This window comes from Enhydra lutris, unplaced genomic scaffold (assembly GCF_002288905.1).
Source record: "Enhydra lutris kenyoni isolate GAN:26980312 unplaced genomic scaffold, ASM228890v2 scaffoldscaffold5, whole genome shotgun sequence".
Lineage (NCBI taxonomy): Eukaryota > Metazoa > Chordata > Mammalia > Carnivora > Mustelidae > Enhydra > Enhydra lutris.
This window is the reverse complement of record NW_019154089.1, coordinates 55,792,653-55,817,766: the sequence shown is the minus strand read 5'-3', so window position 1 is coordinate 55,817,766 and position 25,114 is coordinate 55,792,653. Positions and strand designations below refer to the sequence as shown.

The 25,114-nt window shown below is 33.5% G+C and overlaps 1 pseudogene; it reads left to right on the top strand.

Annotated features, from left to right (window-relative positions):
- The first annotated feature begins 2,402 nt into the window (after positions 1-2,402).
- LOC111140789 overlaps positions 2,403-25,114 on the top strand; it is a 52,213-nt pseudogene continuing 29,501 nt past the window's right edge.

Here is a 25,114-nt window from a genome sequence, read left to right as displayed (position 1 = left end):
CAATTCTCATTGCTTCCTTTGGTCCAGCTGATAATAAGCTAGCTACTTGTTCTCTCAGACTTCAAAATTCCCTCTGCAATAGCTGCTCATTTCTTTGAATTACCCTTAAATCCATAACTATATCTTCCACCCTTTCCTTCAAGGTTCAGCTTGCTACAAATATAATTTGCCAGGGTCTTCTTTGATCCCCTAAATAAAATCATTGTGTTTTTCTCTAAATTCCTTATTTATCTAACTAAAAATGCTATGAGTGGGATGCCTGGGTGGCTCAATTGGTTAAGCGGCTGCCTTCGGCACAGGTCATGATCCCAGCGTCCTGGGACGGAGTCCCACATCAGGCTCCTTGCTCGGCAGGGAGCCTGCTTCTCCCTCTGCCTCTGCCTACCACTCTGTCTGCCTGTGCTCGCGTGCTCCCTCTCTCTAACAAATAAATAAATAAAATCTTTTTAAAAATAAATAAATAAATAAATAAGCTATGAGTTCCTTTAATGAATGATCCATGACTGACTTGCTTTTAGAACCTAAATAAGACCAAAATGTCCCATATCTTATAGACATTCAATATATTTATTGAATAACAAAAGAAAACATAATCTTAAACAACTTGCCATATTTTATCAAACATTGGTTAGTATTATACTGTGAATTGTTAAGCATTAGCAAGAATATTTTGGTCAAATTTGGAATTTAAATATAGACCTGTATATTTAAAGAAACATTTAAAATACATAAACTCTGGTAGAGGGTAGAATAAGTCCAGGCTGAGATGCTTTACTGCAAAATGATAAATAACTAGGCTCCAGTCCCAGAAATATTCACATGGTAAGTAAATTGTGATTTCTGTATTTAGATATGTCCTACCTTGATTCAGAGGCACATTTTTGTTCACCTTTGTCTCATATCTATTTTCTGATTTGAGTAACAGAGCATCTAGTAAGAAAATGGAATTGGCCTGACATTGAACTTAATTGTTGGGTATAATTTATATCAATACATATTTTGAAAACATTCACATATTTATGTACTATATTATCAAAATAGATATTATGACACAATAAATCATTCTTTATATTCTTTATATTCATATTTATATTCATATTAATATTTATATTAATAAATCATTACATTAGCTTATTTCAATGTTATAATATTAAACACAATTTAGAGCACATATGTGTATATAAGCATATGCTTCTCTTTAGAAAATACTCAAAATTGATATACATATTTTAAAACACACTGGGAAAAAATGCATTGGAAATGGTTGCAATACCTAAACAATATGTATTACGTATTCTAGAATATTAAAAAACAATTATTCAAAGTAGTTCATAACTTAAAAACAACACAAAATTTAGGTGCTATGTGATATGTGATAATATGAAATATGATTCATATAATGATACACACTTGATCATTTAACAAAACAAAATCATTTCAAAAATATCAAAATTCGCTGATATTAGTTTATTGTAATTTAAATAAAAAGTTTCCATTTTATTATCTAATACTAAATCCCATATTTTTTGTTTAACATCATTCTTATAAAATGTCCTTTAAGAATGATGTAGTAAATTTGATAAATTTTGTATTTTTAAGACCCTAAAGAGGTAACATAGTGATTTCATTTTTAACTTCTAGAATTTACCCAATAAAAAACACTTTGTATAAAAATTGATGTGTTCTGAGATATTCATATAGTATTTAGTTTCATAACACAATAGAGAGAAAATACTTCATTAAAAATGGCATTTATCTTTCTAAACTTATTTACAATACCAATAAATGTTTATTTAGTTGGTTAAATAAAACTATGTTTTCATGATTTATTATAATAAAAATATATCTTATTTTATGTGATATTTTCTTTTTCCTCCGTGAATTACCATAAAACAACACTGCATTAAATGACAGATGTTTTTAGAACTGGGAGCAAATTGTATTAGAAGACTTGAATGATGTTTGCAAAGATGTTACTTTGCCTATAAATCTTTTCTAAATATTTGAAAGTGTTTTAAAACAATAAAAAAAGAGGGAAAAAAAACAGGGAATATAAAATAAGTAACAATTATAGTAATGTATAAGACCTATCAAACTGACATACCATAAGGCTACTTAATCATACTGGTGTATAAATGGATCCATAATAATTCCAAGTCACAGCCTGAGTGGAGTATTACATCGTGATATTTACTGAGATAGCTCAGGAAGAACACAAATATAATTAGATGAATATTGCTATAATTTGTATGGTAAAAATATGTATACGCACACACAAGTATTCTCTCTTATACTTAAATGTGTGTGTGTGTGTGTGTGTGTGTGTGTGTTTCTTTAGAATCACCTTTCAACCACCCGTATACATACACAAGAGTTAGAGCCACTAACAAACACTGGGAGACATGAATTGTGTTGATGGCAAGAGTGAAGGGCAGGTAGAAAGAAGATACTACAACAACAAATTCAGAGGTGAAGAGGTAAATAAGATTAACTTAAAAATAAGTAAAACAAAGCAATAAAGTAGACATTATTGTTTAAAGCAAGAGCACTATTTTGATGGTTATCATTTATTAAAAACCGTAGTTCATAATGACTTTGTTTTTTTACTAGCCACTGTATGAACCCCTTTAAATGGATTAAACCCTTAAAACCACATAACAGTCCTTGGGAAATGAAACAAATAATATCCCCACTTTAAATATAAATACACAGACTTATAGCACAATTAGCATGGCCTTTTGATCTACTCTCAACCCAAATCTTGCTATGCTAATCAATTTTCTCTTCTACATCTGTTTTTATGCAGTAAAGTTATTAGGGTACATATGACCTAATGAAAACTAGCTAACTCTTTTAATCTTCACAGTAATTCTGTGAAAGATGGCCATTTATTATCATCATGGCCCCATATTATAGATTAAAAGAAAAAAACACAACTACATAGGTATACAAATTTAAGCAATCTGCTTCAGTTCACATAGAGACTAAATGACAAAGCAGAAATTCAACCAAACATTTTGGATTGGAAGCCTATATCCTTGACCACTGGACCATACCAGTTTCCATGTTGTAGATAATACTTGTATAGTCATAAATATCAAATTTGCTCCATTAGGGAAATCAGCTGGAAAATGTGGACTCAGATTAAATGTAATTTTTGATATGCCTCACAGATGGGTGATGGTAACAATGAAAGATACTGATAGTTTCCTTTTTTTTAAACTAATTATTCTAAACTTTTTTTAATTTCAATGCAGCTAGAATACATTTGCTGTCAAGTATGTAAAAGTAACACATTTTTAAATTGTAAAATTTAGGAATGTTGAAGTCAGTCAAATTTTAATCTGTTGGGGACAAACCAAAGCTTCCTCTTGTAAAATAGACTGTATTTTGTATTAGTTTTATACTTCTGTTTTGTGTTATTAATAATCTGATATTTCCATAAAAATTCTTAAAATTTCACTTTACATTATAAATACTATGTCCTTGGCATTCAAATTTTTGACAACTTGCCATTATATTTCAATGTTTGTAGTGTTCACCTTAATCACAATATATTTGAAAGAAATAAAGTGAGTGGATTTTTTAGTGTTCCTGATTTTTGACAAAACAAAAATATATACTACGGAATGTATTTAGTATTTCTTTACCAAAAAATGAAGCTACATTAGTGACTAAGGAAAATATTTTTGGTATAATCTCTTGGTTATTTTGCCATTTTGATATTTCATTTGGCAAAGTTAATATTCCACTGGATTATAAAAACATACCTTTATACAATTTAAATGCAATTGTATAAATTTTATCATATTTTATCACCATACTAAAACACTATCCTTAATAGCTGTCTATCTACCTATCCATATCTTCTGTATTATACAAAGATCTTTTTGAATAAAAACCAAGAAAATTTCCCATTAAAATGACAAAAAACCCACAAACCCACAAACTTGGGTCAAAAATGGGCAAAACATATAAGGAAGATGTGGTCCATATACACTATGGAGTATTATGCCTCCACCAGAAAGGATGAATACCCAACTTTTGTAGCAACATGGACGGGACTGGAAGAGATTATGCTGAGTGAAATAAGTCAAGCAGAGAGAGTCAATTATCATATGGTTTCACTTATTTGTGGAGCATAACAAATAACATGGAGGACAAGGGGAGTTAGAGAGGAGAAGGGAGTTGAGGGAAATTGGAAGGGAAATGGAAATTGGAATTGGAAAATGACAGACTATGGACTCTGAAAAACAATCTGAGGGTTTTGAAGGGGCGGAGGGTGGGAGGTTGGGGGAACCAGGTGGTGGGTATTGGAGAGGGCATGGATTGCATGGAGCACTGGGTGTGGTGCAAAAACAATGAATACTGTTACACTGAAAATAAATTTAAAAAATTTTTAAAAAAAATGGACAAAACATTTGAATAGATTTCCAAGAAGAAGATATACAAATGGCCAACAACACATAAGATGCTCAACATAATTAATCATTAGGGAATAAAAATAAAAAACATAATGAGATATTACCTTCCACCTATTAGGATAGCTCCTATAAAACAAAACAAGACAAAACAGAAAATGGCAAGTATTGGAGAGGATATGGAAAAATTAGAACTTTGTACATTGCCAGTAGGAATGTAAAATAATGCAGCTGCTATGAAAAACAGTACGGCAGTTCCTCAAAAAATTAAAAGTAGAATTGGCATAAGATCCAGCAATTACACATCTAGGTATACACTTCCCAAAACTGAAAGCAGGGTAGCAAAGAGATATTTTTACACTTATGGTCACAGCAACATTATTTCCAAAATCCAAAATGTGGAAACAAACCAAGTATCAAAGAAAACGTGGTACATAAATACAATGGAATATTATTCAGCAATATAAAAAGAAAGAAAATTCTAGCACACACCTACAAGATAAATGAATCTCGAAGACATTAAGCTCTGTGAAATAAGCCATTCACATAAAGACAAATACTGAATTATTCCACTTATATGAGGTACTTAGAGTAGTTAAAATTCATTGAGAAAGTTAAGCAGTCAGTGACTGACATGAGGAGAACAGGCAGTTATTTAGTATTAATGGGCACAGAGTTTCAGTTTTGCAAAATAAAGAGTTCTAGAGATGGATGGCAGTAATTGTTGTACAGTGATGTGAATATAAGTAATATCACTAAACTATACCCTTAAAATATTTAAAATGATCAATTTTGTATGTGTATTTTACCACAATTAAAAATTTTAAAAAAGCAAAAGTACTTTTTAGTCACTTGTAATTACAGATATAACATTCTTTGTGTAACTAGATATGCTGCCCCAAAATCTGGTATTGATAAATCAGTAATGATCTTTATATACTTGAAAATTCTGACTTTTCTAAAGTAACAATAAGTCATAAATAAAACCCAAGCATTTCCCCATAGGAAACAAACAAACAAAAAAAGAGCTTTAAAGAAAAAAGGAAAAGGAAAAGAAATAAAGAATTAAATACACGAGGCTTGCTCAGTACATTGGTTAGCTAAATAAGTACTAACTCTAAACAAATCTGCAAATATTATGAACCTTTCAAAAAAGTTCTTTTATCACTATCAACTGCAGCAAAATAGAATTGAGATGAAAATAATTGAGAGAAAGAGTGATTATTTAACTAATGATGAACTGAATAATCATCCATGAAGATAAAATAACCACAAATATTTATGTACTAAATATGCTTTATATTGAAATACAGTTGAGAATTTGAAGGATATGAAAAATCTACAGTTATAAATTTCAAAATTCCTCACTTTGAAACATCTGACAAAAAATTAAGAAGATGTAAAGGATAGCTGAAGAACATAGTTAAAACCTTGCCTACAAATACACATAGACAGGACATTCATTTCAAAAATAATTTACAAATCTAGATCACCTAAGTAGACCTGCCTCCCCAAATCTATCTTTTTAAAAAAATATTTATTTAATTATTTGGCACAGAGAGAGAGCACAGACAGGGGAAGCAGTAGAGGTGGGTGGGGGAGAAGCAAGCTCCCCACTGAGCAGGGAGCCTGATGCAGGACTAAATCCCAGGACCCTGAGATCATGCCCTGAGCTGAGGGCAGATACTTAACCAACTCTGCCCCCCAGGTGCCCCAGATTCAAATCAATCTTTTTGAAATTAAAAAGTCTGAGTTTTAATGAATTTAAAAAATGGAATGGAAGCACTACATCTACTACAAAAAAATAGTATTCAAGGGAGAGAAAGAAGACAAAGAACAATGAGGACCAAAGAAGTGTTAATGTATTAGAGATTTAAAAATATTCCATACTCCTCTACCTCACTAGTATTTTAGTTTCAGTCATGATTAAGATTTTTAAAGTAAGAAGGAAGGAAGAGGAGAATGAGGAAGAGGATGAGAAAGTAACTGAGAGACCTAAGGAGTAGAAAGGAAAGAATGAAAAATGTCAGTGCTGTACATTTCATTTATGGCAGCACAGAGAACATAGTCAATAGTATTGTAATAACTTTGTATGGTGACAGATGGTGACGACATTTATCATGGTGAGCACTTCTTTGTTTCCCTTGCCTTTGGCAATGTGTCTAGGAAGAAGTTGCTGCATCTGAGGTCAAAGAGGTTATTGCCTGTGTTCTCCTTAAAGATTTTAATGGATTTCTGTCTCACATTGAGGTCTTTCATTCATTTTGAGTCTATTTTTGTGTGTGGTGTAAGGAAATGGTCCAATTTCATTCTTCTGCATCTGGCTCTCCAGTTTTCCCAACACCCTTTTTTAAAGAGAGGTCTTTTTTCCATTGGATATTTTTCCTGCTTTGTTGAAGATTAGTTGGCCATAGAGTTGAGGGTCCATTTTTTGGTTCTCTATTCTGTTCCATAGATCTATGTGTCTGTTTTTCTGCCAGTACCATACTGTCTTGAAGATTACAGCTTTATAATAGAGCTTGAAGTCTGGAATTGTGATGCCACCACATTGGGTTTTCTTTTTCAACATTACTTTGGCTATTCAGGGTCTTTTCTGGTTCCATACAAATGTTAGGATTATTTGTTTCATTTCTGTAGAAACTAGTTAATGGTATTTTGATAAGTACTGTACTGAATGTGTAGATTTCTCTAGGTATCATGGACATTTTAATAATATTTCTTCTTCCAGTCCATGAGCATGGAACACTTTTCCATTTCTTTGTGTATTCTTCAATTTCTTTCATGAGTATTTCTATAGTTTTCTGAGTACAGATCCTTTGTCTCTTTTGTTAGATTTATTCCTCGGTATCTTATGGTTTGGGGTGCAATTGTAAATGGGATTTACTCCTTAATTTCTCTTTCTTCTGTCTCACTTTTGGTGTATAGAAATGCAACTAATTTATGTGCATTGATTTCATATCCTGCCACTCTACTGCATTCCTGTATGAGTTCTATCAGTTTTGGGATGTAGTCTTTTGGGTTTCTCATAAAATATCATATTACCTGCAAAGAGTGAGAGTTTGGCTTCTTTGCCAATTCAGATGGCTTTCCTTTTTTTTTTTTTTTTTTTTTTTGTCTGATTGCTGAGGTTAGGACTTCTAGTACTATGTTTAACAGCAGTGGTGATAGTGGACAATGCTGCCATGTTCCTGACCTTAGGGGAAGATGGCTTTTATGATATTGAGGTATGTACCCTCTATCTGTACACTGTGAAGAGGTTTTTTGTTTTCTTTTTCTTTTCACTGTGAAGAGCTTTAATCAAGAAAGGATGCTATACTTTGTCAAATGCTTTTTCTGCATCTATTGATAGGATCATAATAGAGCTAACCTATGACCTAGCAATTGTACTAATGCGTATTTAACCCGAAAACAAAAATGTAGTGATCCAAAGGGGCATCTGGATTCCAGTGTTTATAGAAGCAATGTCCACAGTAACCAAACTATGTAAAGAGCCCAGATGTCCATTGACAGATGAATGAATAAAGAAGTGATGTGTGCGCGCATGTGCACATGCATGCACACGTGGGCGCGCGCACACACACACACACACACACACACACACAGGAATATTACACAGCCATCAAAAATAAAATCTTGTCATTTGCACAATGTCATTGGAACTAGAGGGATCATGCTAAGTGAAATAAGTCTGTCAGAGAAAGACAATTATCCTATGATCTCACTGATATGTAGAATTTAAGAAACAAGGCAGAGGATCGTAGGGGAAGACAGGAAAAAAAAGTGAAACAAGATGAAACCAGAGAGGGTGACAAACCATAAGAGACTCTTAATCTCAGCAAAGAAATTGAGGTTTGCACGAGGGAAGGCAGATGGAAGGATGGGGTGGCTGGATGATGGACATTGGGGAGAGTATGTGTTGTGGTGAGTGCTGTGTATTGTGTAAGACTGATGAATCACAGACCTGCCTGTACCCCTGAAACAAATAACACATTATTTGCTAATAATAAAAAAAATCTGTAACATTTCTACTTGTCAGTAATCACAACCAGAACATTTAATAATAAAATATCACATTTAAAAAAGTAGAAAGATAAATGATGCTTAAAAATACATATAATAAGATAGGTAGAAGATTGTTAATCACAGACCAAAAACAAGAGAATGATACACAATTTCTATGAGTTGACTAATCACAGACCAAAAACAAGAGAATGATACACAATTTCTATGAGTTGACTCAGATTGTTTATATGCCTATCTCTCCCAAATTTATTTATAAATTTAACACAAACTTAATAAGTTTAAGTAAATAAAAATGTAAGTATTCAATCAGTAATTTTAAATTTTATAATAAATTACTAGGATGCCTGAATAGTCACAATAATTCCAAAAGAAGAAATTAAGAAAGAGACGTAACTTATCTGATGTCAAGACATTTAAGTATGATAATTTTGAAGAGTGAATTGTAAAAAATAGATACTATCATCGAAAAAGAATAAAGAGTTCCATGCAGTTTTAAACATATATGCAGTTTTTTTTTTTTTTCATATGTATACCAACAGACATCCTGGGGAAATCGGGTATTATTCATTACATTTTCTATATTGGTTTTTATTGTGAAAAATATAACTGGACTCAAAAAACACACATATGCACACACAATAGATTAATTAAAAACCTAAAAGTAAAAAAAATCAGAATACAGAATATTAAACTTATGCCTAATGTAAGGATAAACTAATAATAAAAGTATATACAAAGATAAGTAGATTTCCCAAGTTAAACAGAATGATGTTGTAAATGATAAAAGATGCTCTAGCTGTTTAGATATATGGTAGAAGATATCTTCAAATATGAAACAGAAAAATTGCCATCCAGTAATTTCTTTATGATCACATATTAATATGAAAAAGATAAACAGGAGATACAATTTTTTAAAAAATATTTTAAAAAGTAATTTACATAAGTGACAAGAATGATCAAAAGACATAAAAATTTGCTTAATCCCACTAGCAAAAATATTAAACATGAAATATAATACAATAGCACCATCTGAAGATGAACTCAATATCCATCATGAGAGCAGACATCTAAATATGACTATATAAGTTTGCACTGGTTTTGTATGCTTTAAAATATATAGAATGGAGGGCGCCTGGGTGGCTCAGTGGGTTAAAGCCTCTGCCTTCAGCTCAGGTCATGGTCCCAGGGTCCTGGGATCGAGGCCCGCATCGGGCTCTCTGCTCAGCAGGGAGCCTGCTTCCTCCTCTCTCTCTGTCTCTCTGCCTACTTGTGATCTCTCTCTCTCTGTCAAATAAATAAATAAAATCTTTAAAAAAAATATATATATATATAGAATGGAGAGAGAAAGTATAGGTAGAAAAATGTACATACATAAAACAGATATAGACAGAGATGGATGATATAGATAATAGATGAAGAGATGATAGGTAGATATAGATAGGTTGGTAAGAGGATAGACATAGAACAAGAGAAGAAAAGGACTAAAGCCCAAAATATGGTCACTTATGGAAGTTCAAAAAAATGAGTAGAATGGGGAGAAATAAAATTAAGTCCTTCACTTTATCAATCATCTATTACATAAGTTATGAAAACTAAATATGAAAGTATATAAACTTTTTAAACATTTATTGATTTTGAATAACCAAAGTACTATCAACTTCCTATGCCCTTAAAATTTTGATGATAATAGCAACAGCATTTACACATAACACTAGTGTCAGTCAAAGGGTAGAGAAATCAGTAGCAAATACAAAATAAAAAGATTTCTAGAGATTAGTATAATTAGTCTTGAATCTTGTAAACAATTTTCAATAAAACTAATGAATGGTGAAAGAACAGAGTTGAGAAAAAACAAAATCTGGTAGAAATGAATTTGTAGTTTACATGTTTCCTTTCTAGTTATATTTCATTTTTCTCAATAATGTATGTAAGTTACTCATTTATCCTTCATAATTGCAAATATGTTTCCACAATCTTTATAAGATATATCTGGTAGCTAGTTTTCTATTTGTAGGACTATAATTATACCATAAAATTAAAGAAAAACTGAATGTTCTATTCTAATATTTACACATACAGAGTAAATGTATCTTGGTTTGTAAAGGTATTCGATTATAATTCAATTATTATTCTCTTCAGTTTAGAGTCTACTAGCAAAGCATTCAAAACATTTTATTATCATATATTACAGTTTTTAGTTACCTTCTTCAATGAGCACTTTGAATATACACTTACTTCCAGGCTTCTTAAAACATTTTTATTCAATACCTCTTTTTTCCTAAGTATGCTGCATGGCACCAGAGTCATTAAATTATATCCTATATTTATTTTTTAAAGGATGTTATTTATTTATTTGACAGATAGAAATCACAAGTAGGCAGAGAGGCAGAGAGAGAGGAGGAAGCAGGCTCCCCACTGAGCAGAGATCCCGATGTGGGGCTCGATCCCAGGATCCTGGGATCATGATCTGAGCCAAAGGCAGAGGCTTTAACCCAGTGAGCGACTCAGGCGCCCCCTAGTATATCCTATATTTAGAAAATATATCCGGGTTGCCTGGGTGGCTCAGTCAAGGGTCTACCTTCAGCTCAGTTCACGATCCTGGGATCATGGGGTAGAGCCCCACATCGGGCTCCCTGCTCAGTGGGGAGCCACTTCTCTCTCTGATTCTACTGCTTCTCCTGCCTGTGTTCTCTCTCTCACTCTCTCTCAAATAAATAAAATGTTTTTTTGTTTGTTTTTTTTTTTAAAGATTTATTTATTTATTTGACAGAGAGAGATCACAAGTAGACAGAGAGAGAGAGAGAGGGAAGCAGGCTCCCTGCTGAGCAGAGAGCCCGATGCAGGACTCGATCCCAGGATCCTGAGATCATGACCCGAGCCGAAGGCAGCGGCCCAGCCCACTGAGCCACCCAGGTGCCTCTCAAATAAATAAAATGTTTAAAAAAAGAAAATATAAAAAAAAATAAAGAAAGAAAGAAAGAAAATATATGCAGCATTTATTATAGACTGAAATCAAATATTTTATTTTGTGATGTTTGCTTAAATGTTTTATATTATTTTCAACACAGGCTTAATGAAAAATCTAGAACTATATTTTACTAATTCAAAATATTTGTCCATTTTCATGTAAGTTATTTCCTTCTTCACAGCAGTGATTCCAAGCTAAAACTTTCATCACATATAAATTTTATGTATTTTTGTACCAAATACTAATGAATGCAATTCATTTGTTGAAATGTTTGTACAGTTTCATAAAATAGATAAAATATGCATGTATATAAAGACAACAATTTTTTAGAGAACTTGATGTTTGTTGGTAGTATCTGTACTAGTGTCTAGAAAAACAGACTACTAGGATATAGAGATATATAAGAGAAGAGTTATTATGGGAATTGGCTCATGCAATTTGAGAGATTGGATATATGACAATAAACCATCTACAATATGGAGACCCAAGAAAAGTGGTGATGTAATTCAGAGTCCAGAGGCCTGCGAACCAGGAGCTCTAGTATTCAAGGGCAGAAGTATAGATGTCCCAGCTTATGATACAGTGATAATTGCCCTGGTTCAGCATTTTTATTCTATCTGAGACTTCAGTGGATTGGAATAACCCATACCCACCACATTGGTGAGAAGGATTTTCCGTACTCAGTCCACTAATTCAAATGTGAATATTTTATGAAGACACCCTCACAGACAGACCCAGAAATAATGCTGTAACAACTATGTGGACATCCCTCAGGGCAGTCAAGTTGACACATTTAATTAACCATTACAGCATCTCATAACATATGTGCACAGAGAATACTGCACAGGACTGTTGTGATTGGCAATCATTTGAAGGATGATTTTCATGTCATATTCCCTGATTTTAAATTGGTAATTATTACTTATACAAGTATAATGTTAAAAGACACAGGTACGGATATTATGAAGAACTTGGCTCCCTAAAACAAACACACACACACACACACACACACACACACACACACACACACACACACCATAGGGTAAAGGTCTTGGTACAAAACAAAGTAGACATATGACAAGGCTTGTAAAAATAAAAATTATTCTGAACAAGAAAATTATTTTGTTGCACCTGGCATCATGAGAATTTTAAGTTCTAATGCATTTTGAGCTTATTTTTAAGAAAAATATTTCTAAAATGTATGCACCTTTTTTATTATTATCAATGTAATACATACCCATTGTGGACTCTAGAAGATTGACAAATCGACAAACACAGTTAATGAAAAATTAACCATTAACATTGTTTAATGTTGAGGAGGGGCAAGATGGTGGAGAAGTAGGAGACCCTATTTCAACCAGTCCCCTAAAGAAAGCTAAGTATCTACCAGAACACTCTGAACACCCATGAAATCAGCCTGAGATTATAGGATTATAAACTTCTGGATCCCTACGGGGCAGAAGACACCAGTCGACAGGTAAAGCAGAGTGGGAATGCTGGGACTGATATTAGAGTTTAAAGAGAAGCAGGAGGGAGCCACCAGAAGTGACCAATTGGAAAGTAAAAACTGTAAAATCCCAACATCAGGTGAAAGCAATATATTAAGCTCCCAGTATTCCCAGAATTCCCCTAAAACCTGTATATTTCATAGATACAACTTTTATTTTTAATTCATTCTCACTATTCTTGTTCTTTTTAATTTTTTAACTTACTTACCATTACAACTAGAGGTTTAATACAACATATTCCATAATAACCTTTTAACTTTTAACCATTTTTTTAGTATAAACATAGATATAAGGTTCAAGGTAACCCTCTTTCCATAATCAATACTACCCCTTTATATAAACCAGTTTTAATCTCCTTTTATCTCTGGAAAGTTGAGTTAACAAAGATATCAAGATACTTACAGGAAGAATCAAAATAACCTCCTCGCCAACACCAAGGATTTATAACCACCCTCCCATCTTTTTCTTCTGTCAGTGTTTCTGTGTATTTGTTTTTGTTCTGGTATTATATAAATCTTATCCTTTGGGTCCATTTTGGCTAGGGCTTTTTTTTTTTTTTTTCCTTCTCATTTACTTTTGTTGGTCTTTCTGTTTGTCCGTTTTTGTTTGTATACCTTATAAATCTTACTTTTGGAGCTCATTCTGGCTGGGTCTTCTCTCTTTTTTTTTTCCTCTCTCTCTCTTTTTTACTTTTCTTTCTGTTTGGTGGTGACTTCTTATTGCTCCGAAGTCTTCCAACGTGCACCTTGCTGGACTGTGGTATATATTCAACTATACATCCCCTCAACCACCTCTCACCAAAATGACATAGGAAAAATTCAGAGACTGCGCCCTCTCCATCAGAACTCTTGGATATGGACATAAACAGTATGTTGAAAGAAGGAATTCAAGGTAAAAATTATCCAGGCAATGGCTAGGTTGGAGAAAACCATAAGTGGCAATATAGAATCTCCAAGGGCAGAAGTGAAAGCCACCTGGGAAGAAGTTAAAAATGCTATCAATGAGATCCAATCTAATCTAAATACTCTAACAACTAGGGTAATGGAGACAGAAGATTGAATTAGTGACCTAGAGGACAAAATGACAGAGAAAAAGGATCAGGAGCATGCATGGAAGAAACAGCTTAGAAGCCATAAAAACAGGATTAGGGAAATAAATGATGCCATGAAAGGCTCCAACATCAGAAATATTGGGATCCCTGAGGGAGTGGATAAAGCGATAACACTAGAAGATATAGTTGAACACATTCTGGATGAAATTTTTTCCAATCTGGGAAATGGAACCAGTGTTCATTTCCTAGAGGTATAAAGAACAGCCCCCAAGATCAACGAATCTAGAAAGACCCTGAGACACTTGATTGTGAGACTACTGATTCATAATTTTAGACAAGAGCTTCTGAGGGCAGCTAGGGGGAAGAGATTCCTTATGTACAGAGGAAAGTCCATCAGAATAACGCCAGACCTGTCCACAGAAGCATGGCAAGCCCGAAAGAGCTAGCAAGACATATTCAGGGCACTAAATAAGAAGAACATGCACCCAAGAATACTTTATCCAGCAAGGTTGACATTCAGAATTGATGGAGAGATAAAGAGCTTACAAGACTGGCAAGGTTTAAAAGAGTACATGACCACAAAGCCAGCCCTGCAAGAAATATCTTTCAATGATCACTATCAATGTGAATGGCCTAAATGCTCCCATAAAATGGCACAGTGTTGCAGCCTGGATAAAACCACAGGACCCATCCATATGCTATCTACAAGAGACCCATTTGGAACTTAAAGATACATCCAGACTGAAAGTGAAGGGATGGAGAAGCATCTTTCATGCCAACAGCCCTCAAAAGAAAACTGGGGTAGCAATTCTCATATCAGATAAATTAGATTTTAAGCTAAAGACTATAGTCAGAAATACAGAAGGACACTACATCATTCTTCAAGGATCTATCTGCCAAGAAGATCTAACAATTATAAATATTTATGCCGCCAATACAGAAGCAGCCAACTACATAAGCCAACTGTTAAACAAAATAAAGAGTCCTATTGATGTGAATACATTGATTGTAGGGGAACTTAACAATCACTCTCAGTAATAGGTAATCTAAGAAGAAAATTAAAAAAAGAAACAAGAGCTTTGAATGGCACATTGGACCAGATGGACTTCATACATATATACAGAACATTCTATCCTAAAACACAGAATACTCATTCTTTTCGAGCACACATGGAACTTTCTCCAGAATAGACCACATACTGGGTCACAAATCAGGGCTCAACTGATAACAAAAGACTGAGATTATTTCTTGCATATTCTTAGATCACAATGCTTTGAAACTGGAACTCAACCACAAGAAAAAGTTTGGAAGGAATTCAAACACTTGGAAGCTAAGGACCATCCTGCTCAAGAATGTTTGGATCAAACAGGAAATCAAAGAAAAACTTAAACGATTCATGGAAAACAATGAGAATAAAGACACATCAGTCCAAAACCTATGGGATATGGCAAAGGCAGTCCTAAGGGAGAAATACATAGCTAGTCAAGCCTCCCTCAAAAAACCTGAAAAATCCAGAATACACCAGTTCTCTTTACACCTTAAAGAACTGGAAAATCAACAACAAATTAAGCCAACCCCACACACAGAAGGGAAATAATCAAGATTAGAGCAGATATCAATGACATAGAAAATAGAGATATAGTGGAACACATCAATGAAACTAGAAGCTGGTTTTTTGAAAGAATCAATAAAATCAATAAACCACTGGCCAAACTAATCCAAAAGAAAAGAGAAAGCACTCAAATTAATAAAATTATGAATGAAAGGGGAGAGATCACAACTAATACCAAAAAATAGAAACAATCACAGAAATTATTATCAACAGTTATATGCCAATGAGTTAAGCAATGTAGAAGAAATGGATGCACTCCTGAAAACCTATAAACTTCCAAAACTGATTCAGGAAGAGACTGACAACCTGAATAGACCAATATCTAGTAATGAGATTGAAGAAGTGATCAAAAACCTCCCAAAAAACAAGAGACCAGGACCTGACGGATTCCCTGGAGAATTCTACGAAACATTCTAAGAAGAAATAATACCTATTCTGCTAAAGCTGTCTCAAAAAATAGAAATAGAAGGAAAATTTCCAGACTCTTTCTGTGAAGGCAGCACTACCCTGATCCCCAAACCAGGCAAAGACCCCATCAAAAAGGAGAATTTCAGACCAATATTCCTGGTGAATATGGATGCCAAGATTCTCAATAAAATCCTAGCTAATAGGATCCAACAGCACATTAAAAAGATTATCCACCTTGATCAGGAGGGATTTATCCCTGGGATGCAAGGGTGGTTCAACATTCGCAAATCAATCAATGTGACAGAACAAATCAATAAGAGAAGAGAGAAGAACCACATGATCCTCTCAATTGATGGAGAAGAAGCATTTGACAAGATACAACATCCATTCCTGATTAAAACGCTTCAGAGTATAACAATAGAGGGAACAAGCCTCAACTTCATAGAATCTATCTATGAAAAACCCACAGCCAATATCATTCTTAATGAGGAAAAGCGGACAGCCTTCCCTTTGAGATCAGAAACAGTAGAAACATGTCTACTCTCGCCACCATTCTTCAACATAGTACTAGAAGTCCTAGCAACAGCAACCAGACAACACAAAGAAATAAAAGGTATTCAAATCGGCAAAGAAGAAGTAAAACTCTCTCTCTTTGCTGATGACATACTTTATATGGAAAACCCAGAAGACTCCACCCCTAAACTACTAGAACCCATACAGCAATGCAATAATGTGGCAGGATACAAAATCAATGTACAGAAATCAGTTGCTTTCTTATAAACTAACAATGAAAATGTAGAAAGGGAAATGAGAGAATTGATTCCATTTACTATGGCACCAAGAACTATACGATACCTAGGAATAAACCTAACCAAAGAGGTAAAGGATCTGTACTCAACGAACTATAGAAAACTCATGAAAGAAACTGAAGGAGATGCAAAAATATGGAAGACCATCCCATGCTCATGAATCAGAAGAATAAACATTGTTAAAATGTCTATACCTCCTAGAGCCATCTATACTTTCAATGCCATCCTGATCAAAATTCTACCAGCATTTTTCAAAGAGCTGGAACAAACAATCCTAAAATTTGTATGAAACCAGAAGAGACCCTGAATTGCTAAGGAAATGTAAAAGAAAAACAAAACTGGGAGCATTACGTTGCCTGACATTGAGCTTTACTACAAAGCTGTGATCACCAAGACAGCATGGTGCTAGCACAAAAACAGACACATGGACCAGTGGAACAGAGTAGAGAACCCAGATATGGACCCTCAACTCTATGGTCAAATACTCTTCAAACAAAGCAGGAAAAATATATACAGTGGGAAAAAGACAGTCTCTTCAAAAAATGGTGCTGGGAAAATTGGACAGCTATGTGTAGAAGAATGAAACTTGACCATTCTCTTACACCATACACAAGGATAAACTCAAAATGGATAAAAGACCTCACCATGAGGCAGGAATCTATAGAAAAATCCTAGGGAAGATCATAGGCAGTAACCTCTTTGACATCAGCCACAGCAAATTCTTTGAAGACATGTCTCCAAAGGCAAAGGAAACAAAAGTGAAAATGAACTTTTGGAACTTCATCAAGATCAAAAGCTTCTGCACAGCAAAGGAAACAGTCAACAAAACAAAGAGGCAACCCACAAAATGGGAGAAGATATTTGCAAATGACATTACTAAGGACTGATATCCAAGATCTATAAATAACACCTCAAACTCAACACATACAAAACAGATAATCACATCAAAAAATGGGCAGAAGACATGAGCAGACACTTCTCCAAAAAAGACATACAAATGGCTAAGAGACACATGAAAAAATGTTCATCATCAGTAACCTCAGGGAGATTGAAATCAAAACCATATTGAGATATCACCTTGCACCAGTTACAATGGCCAAAATCAGTAAGACAGTAAAAAACATGTGTTGGAAAGGATGTGAAGAAAGGGAAACCCACTTACACTGCTGGTGAAAATGCAAGTTGGTGTAACCACTTTGGAAAACAGTGTGAAGATGCCTTAAGAAATTAAAAATAGAGATTCCCTATGACCCTGCAATTGCACTACTGGGTATTTATCCCAACGATATTGATGTAGTGAAAAGAAGGGCCATCTGTACCCCAATATTCATAGCAACAATGGGCACAGTTGCCAAACTGTGGAAAGAGCCAAGATGCCCTTCAATAGATGAATGGATAAAGAAGATATGGTCCATATATACAATGGAGGATTATGCCTCCATCAGAAAGGATGAATACCCAACTTTTCTATCAATGTGGATAGGACTAGATGGGATTATGCTGAGTGAAATAAGTCAAGCAGAGAGAGTCAATTATCACATGATTTCACTTACTTGTGGAGCATAAGGAATAACACAGAGGACATTAGGAAAAGGAGAGAAGTGAGTTGGGGTAAATCAGAAGGGGAGACAAACCATGAGACACTGTGGACACTGAGAAACAAACTGAAGGTTTTGGAGGGGAGGAGTGTGGAGGGTTCAGTGAGCCTGGTGGCGGGTATTAAGGAGTGTACATATTGCATGGAGCACTGGGTGTGCTGCATAAACAATGAATCTTGGAATACTGAAAAAAAATAAAAATAAATAAAAAGATTAAGTAAAACATTGTTTAGTGTTTAGCGTACAAATATATATGTGAGATAATGTATTCAATGTTAATTTCTGAAGCTAGAATAGAGAAAAGTTATGTGTTCTAGAAATACTATACAAATTTAAATTCTCAGCTAAAATACTAGGAGGAATTTGAACCAACCCTAAGTTTTGTACTTGTTTTTAACTTTTCTTATTCTCATCAGATAAAAATATCTCCTTTTTATTTCATATCTTTGATAATTTCTGAGAATTAAGTTCATTCAGAAAGTATTACTTTCAATTTTTTTTTAAAAATCACTATCGTCTTTGCCAATGTTTTTTACAATGTGTCCATAATCAGAAGTGAAGACAACAGACTTTTATAAGGTTTTGTGTTTATTTAGCTTTGTTTCTTTCTCTAATTCACTGTTGTTTTCATGCATTCCTTAAAGAATAAATACTGTTGAGAAGAAGACACTGGGTTCTAAGTTGCCTTTATTATGAATCTCTTGCATTTATCCCAGAAAAAGAAACCAGAATAATATCTCTTTAAATGTATTTAAAAGTTTTTTCTTTCCTTTTGTCTAAAACACTGGTAGAAAATGATATTTTTGACTATAAAATGTGTCAGAGTGTTTGCTGTCACTATTGACAATTTTGATTTACAGAATTATTAATCCTCCTGTGCTATTAATTCTCATATTCCTATGCTATGTGTCTAATTTATGGACAAAAACACTTCCCTCTTTTATAAAAATCTACTTCCTCCTAGATAATTAATTGTACATCTTTAATCTCGTGTTAAACTCTACTTTATTCTAAATTTCCTTTAGATGTTACTTCTGCCTCAAAGGGTTTTCTGATTTTTATCTAACACCAATAATTAGTCTCTTTTTTGTAAGCCCCCTTTTTCTTAATACTATAGCTATACCTTTCATAATTATTCCATGTGGCGAGTACCACACTGTTCTGTTATTTATCTATTTTGTCTGATTTTTCACTGATACGAGAGCTTCTAGAGTTTTTATTCATCATTGTATCAAAAAATGTACTTAAAATACAAAACACATTTAATACCTTGTTAAGAATATGAAATTAATAAAAATTACAATATCCTTCAGCATTTAAAAATACATGAAGTTTAATTAGTTAATTTAATTAAAATAATCATTCTTCATAATACGGGGCTCTTCTATTATATTATTATATTTTATATTTTTATTATATATATTATATATAATATATATATTATGTATATATATTATATATTTTACAAAAGACAGAATTTATGCATAGAAAAGTTGTACATTTTAAAGTCAGTATAAGGATATTAAAGTTGATTCACTGTTTTAAAAGTTCAATAAGCTTTGACTTTTTTTGAAATCATAATTTTAAAAAAAATTTTTGAAATCATAATTTTTAAAAGTTTAAAAAGTGGCATTTCCATTTAATGGAAAACATAGAAAAATATTTTTTTAGTTTTAAATATTATCTCCTAAAGGGACTTCTGGGTGGCTCAGTCAGTTAAGCGTCTGCCTTCAGCTCAGGTCATGATCCCAGGGTTCTGGGATCAAGCCCTGCATCTGCTCCCTGCTCAACAGGGATCCTACTTCTCCCTCTCCCTCTTCCTGCTGCTCTCCCTGTTTGTGCTGTCAAATAAATAAATAAAATCATAAGTAAATATAAATAAACAAATAATTTCCTATAAAACTAAATACTTTAATAACAAATAAAGAAATATATATGTAGGTCTTCCAAGTGTTGTATATTTTTTAAAGTTATCTGATAAATCCCAACCCACCTTTCTATTAATACAATAGCAGATTTTCTAAGTGGGGCACATTTCTACTGATACTGGAATGTATCAGGTAAAGGGTGTTGACCATAAATTCACAAAGCCTAAATACAATTTCAGATAAACAATATCCCTGTTGTTTAATTTCTTCTTCTATGGATGGAAATTAATGATGAAATAATTCATGAATGATGGATTACTATTTTAATTATTCCATTATTATGATATAATTATTTTGATCATCAAATTATTTATGGTTATTTTATTTTTACTTATAGTTAATTATTTGACTTAATTTAAGTCAGATCATTTTATCAAGTTATTTGACTATTAAATTAGTAATTTGGTTATGTATTAAACATCAGAATCTCATAAGTGATTAATTGTACAAATAAAGATATACAAAGTAATAGTTAATTTTGATAATGACAATACTGGTGTTGTATAATGAGAATTAGAATCATTCAAATTACAGCAATATTAATATATGAAAATATGCACTGGAAAAGTTTGGAGACAATCAGGCTATGGAATAGACTCATTTGTATTTTAATAGCACTCTTAAGAGAGCTGATGGTGAATATATCATATTTTTTTTTTCTCAGCACTTACACTTGGTATGGATTGCTGAAATAGGCAAATGGCAGAAAACCTGTCCATCCCCTAGTAATACTTGTTAATACTAATACCATCAATTAAAAAAAAAAGTCCTGCTCATGTTAATTTAGTAGTTTTTTTTAATTTTTTTAGCAGTTCAGATAGGTGCTATTTTTTTTTAAGTTACATAAATTTTATGAAAGAATTTACCTTTCTTGCCTTAAGATTATTTCTGCACATATTTCTCCCAGGGACATAAATATATGAACTAGTGAAACAAAACCATAGTTAATTAACCATAGTTAATTTATTACAGTTAATAAGATATTAACCATAAGTTATTATCTCTGGTATTCCTTACTGATTATCTAATGGAGTCAAGAAATGTTTTATAAAAATTTGTACAAAGCAAAATAAAAATAAAATTTATGTTTGTAAAGATGACTAGATAACTAGATAAGCATACAACTTAAAAATACAGCAGTTAAAATGGGTGATCACTTGGGTGAATGAGAACAAGCCCTTACAAAAAGTTTACAAGGAAAAGGACAATTAACAAAAATGGGTGCTTTCAGCAGGATTTAAGAGGATACTACAGCCATGAATTAGAGTAAGAAACATAAAGATGGACTCCATACCAAAAGTTACATGGAGATGACACTACACAAAATTAATATGTCACCATAGCAGAGTGACAAAGAAAAATTGGAATCTGAAAAAAATAACATCTGAGAGTAAAATAATGTCATCAAGTTTGGCTTGACCTAGAATTACCTGGGACAATAATATCTGGGTCTGCTTGTCACAATAATGTTTGTTTGAAAATTTAAAAAATGAAGATGGATATGGAATATTGTAACTTTCTTGCTTGTTGTGAAAATTCTGATCTATGGAACTGCATCTGGTCATGGGTTCCTGAGAGTGGGCATGTGGGCTATATAATGCATACATGTTACTAGAATCTTATTAAAACAACAACAACAAAAAACTGTGGGAAACTGAGAATGATTCTAGATGTCAGTGTGATGTGCATACACCTTGACTCTCAGCTTCATGTGCCCCATTCTGATGAGGAAAACACATGTGCACAAATTTTAATAAGAATATATATGAGGAATACACAGAGCCAACTGTTGAGATGAAGTTGCTGAGCATGCTGTATTTTCTGTTCGGTTTCTTTATGTAAGTCAAATAAATATAACATTATTAAAAACCTACTGCTTCTTTTTAAGTTTGCCAGTTAACAACTGTGATATTTGCAGATAGTGAAGTAATATCTGAAAGCCCACCTCAATATGATCAGAATTACATCTGGAATAACAGAGGCCAAAATCAGTCATTAAAGAATATAGGGGCGCCTGGGTGGCTCAGTGGGTTAAGCCGCTGCCTTCGGCTCGGGTCATGATCTCAGAGTCCTGGGATCGAGCCCCGCATCGGGCTCTCTGCTCTCTAGGGGAGCCTGCTTCCTCCTCTCTCTCTGCCTGCCTCTCTGCCTGCTTGTGATCTCTCTGTCAAATAAATAAATAAAATCTTTAAAAAAAAAAAAAAAAAAAGAATACATTAAGTCTGATGATTTCAAGTGTTTCCTGTGTCACAGAGAAGAATTTGATAAAAAGTTATTAAAACCCAGGTATATTCTATTTTAAACACCTTCAAAAATAGTGGGGGAGGGACCTAAACAGCCTAAAGTGATTAATGAGGAGAGAGATCAGAACACCATTTAGAATTTCCATAAGAAAACTTCTCCATGAAAATGGGTATCAACTGTGAATAGAGGGAAAATAATGAGATGGAAAAGAAAACTACATGCAGATTATCATCAGGCCCTCATGGGTAGAGGCAACTAAATATTTTTAGGGGTGCTTGGGTAGCTCAGTTGGTTAAGCATCTCCCTTAGGCTCAGGTCATGATCCATGATCCCAGGGTCCTGGGATTGAGCCCCACATCGGGGTCCCTGCTCAGCAGGGACTCTGCTTCTTCTTTTCCCTCTACCCCTGCTTATGTGTTCTCTCTCTTGCTTGCTCACTCTCTCAAATAAAGAAAATCTTTTTTAAAAAGAATTTTTTGAAAGTATGATAAATATAAATTTTCTTTTAAAAAAATCCCAGAGGAAAGCCTGGTGGCTCAGTCATTAAGCATCTGAATTTGGCTCAGATTATTATCCCAGAGTCCAGGGATTGAGCCCCGCATTGGGCTCCCTGCTCAGAGGGAAGCTTGCTTCTTCCTCTCCCACTCCCCCTGCTTCTGTTGCCTCTGTCTCGGTCTCTTTCTCTGTCAAATAAATAAACAAAATCTTTTTTAAAAATTCCCAGAGAAACACACCTCTCATCCAAGAAAATCATTAATATAAATTCCAGATGCAAGGAAGATATTATTAAAAAAAAAAAAGAAGCAGTCAACAAAACAAAGAGGCTCCCCATGGAATGGGAGAAGATACTCACAAATGACACTACAGACAAAGGGCTGATGTCCAAGATCTATAAAGAACTTCTCAAACTCAACACCCAAAAAATAAATAACCAAGTCAAAAAATGGGCAGAAGACATGAATAGACACTTCTCCAATGAAGACATACAAATGGCTAAGAGACACATGAAAATGTTCATCATCATCAGCCATCAGGGAAATTCAAATCAAAACCACATTGAGATACCATCTTGCACCAGTTACAAGGCCAAAACAACAAGACAATAAACAAGTGTTGGAGAGGACGTGGAGAAAAGGGGAACCCTCTTATACAGTTGATGGGAATGCAAGTTGGTGCAGCCACTTTGGAAAGCACTGTGGAGGTTCCTCAAAAAATTAAAAATAGAGCTCCCCTATGACCTGATAATTGCACTACTGGGTATTTACCCCAAAGATACAGATGTAGTAAAAAGAAGGACCATATGCACCCCAATGTTCATAGCAACAATATCCATAATAGCCAAACCATCGAAAGAGCCAAGATGCCGTTCAACAGACAAATGGATAAAGAAGACCTGGTCCATATATACAATGGAATATTACTCAGCCATCAGAAAGGATTAATAACCAATTTTTGCATCAACATGGTTGGGCCTGGAGGAGGCTGTGCTGAGTGAAATAAGTCAAGCAGAGAATGTCAATTATCATATGGTTTCATTTCCTTGTGGAACATAAGGAATAGCATGGAGGACATTAGGAAAAGGAAGGAAAAGTGAAAGGGGGAAAATCCGAGGGGGAGATGAACTGAGAGATTATGGACTCTGAGAAACAAACAGGGTTTTAGAGGGGGAGGGGGATGGGTTGGCCTGGTGATGGGTACTAAGGAGGGCATGTATTGCATGGAGTACTCGGTGTTATATGTTAACAGTGAATCTTGGAACACTACATCAAGAACTAATGACATACTGTATTGTGACTAACAAAACATAATAAAAAAAAAAAATTCCAACAATGAAAGGTAAAGATAGAGGGCATTAGAAATTCATTTAAATTATTTAGTTGCAAAATTTATGTAAATATCAAATTGGGGGTAAAAATCCAATGAGAGAATATTTTCCTTTCTAAAATTTTAATTTATGAAATTTATGAAAAAACTGAAATGTGAAGGTTTTTCTAAAGTCCATAACAGATTTAAGAAATAGTTGTTTAATATTTTTTAAATGTTATTATTAATATTTTTATTGTTATAGTTCTCTTCATCATTATACTCCTTTTTGTTATAGATGTGTGTCTTAGCAGTAGGACATAACCACGCATAGCACAAATTGTTAGTTAAAATTGAAAATTGGTCTAAAAAATTCACAAAACATGGAGTAATTATCATTAAGAACAAATAAAAGTCTCTTAAAAGCACTCAATGTCTTTGATCATCATGCAATATAACTATAAATTGATAGCAAAATATGAAAATAAAATTATAGCTTTATACCACAAGAATATCATAAAGACAACTACATATTCAATATATAATATTTAGCCAGGTTGTGGTTTGAATAACCCAAATGAATTTAAATAAATTATTAAATAAGAAACATAGATCTTTACAATATTGTTAATTTTGAGCAAAAAAGAGATAATTTGAGGAAGAAACTTGCTAAAATTTGTAAAGGGTAACCAATTGGAGGAAGGCATGAGTTTCCAAAGTCTCAAGAGAAGTCTCAAATTT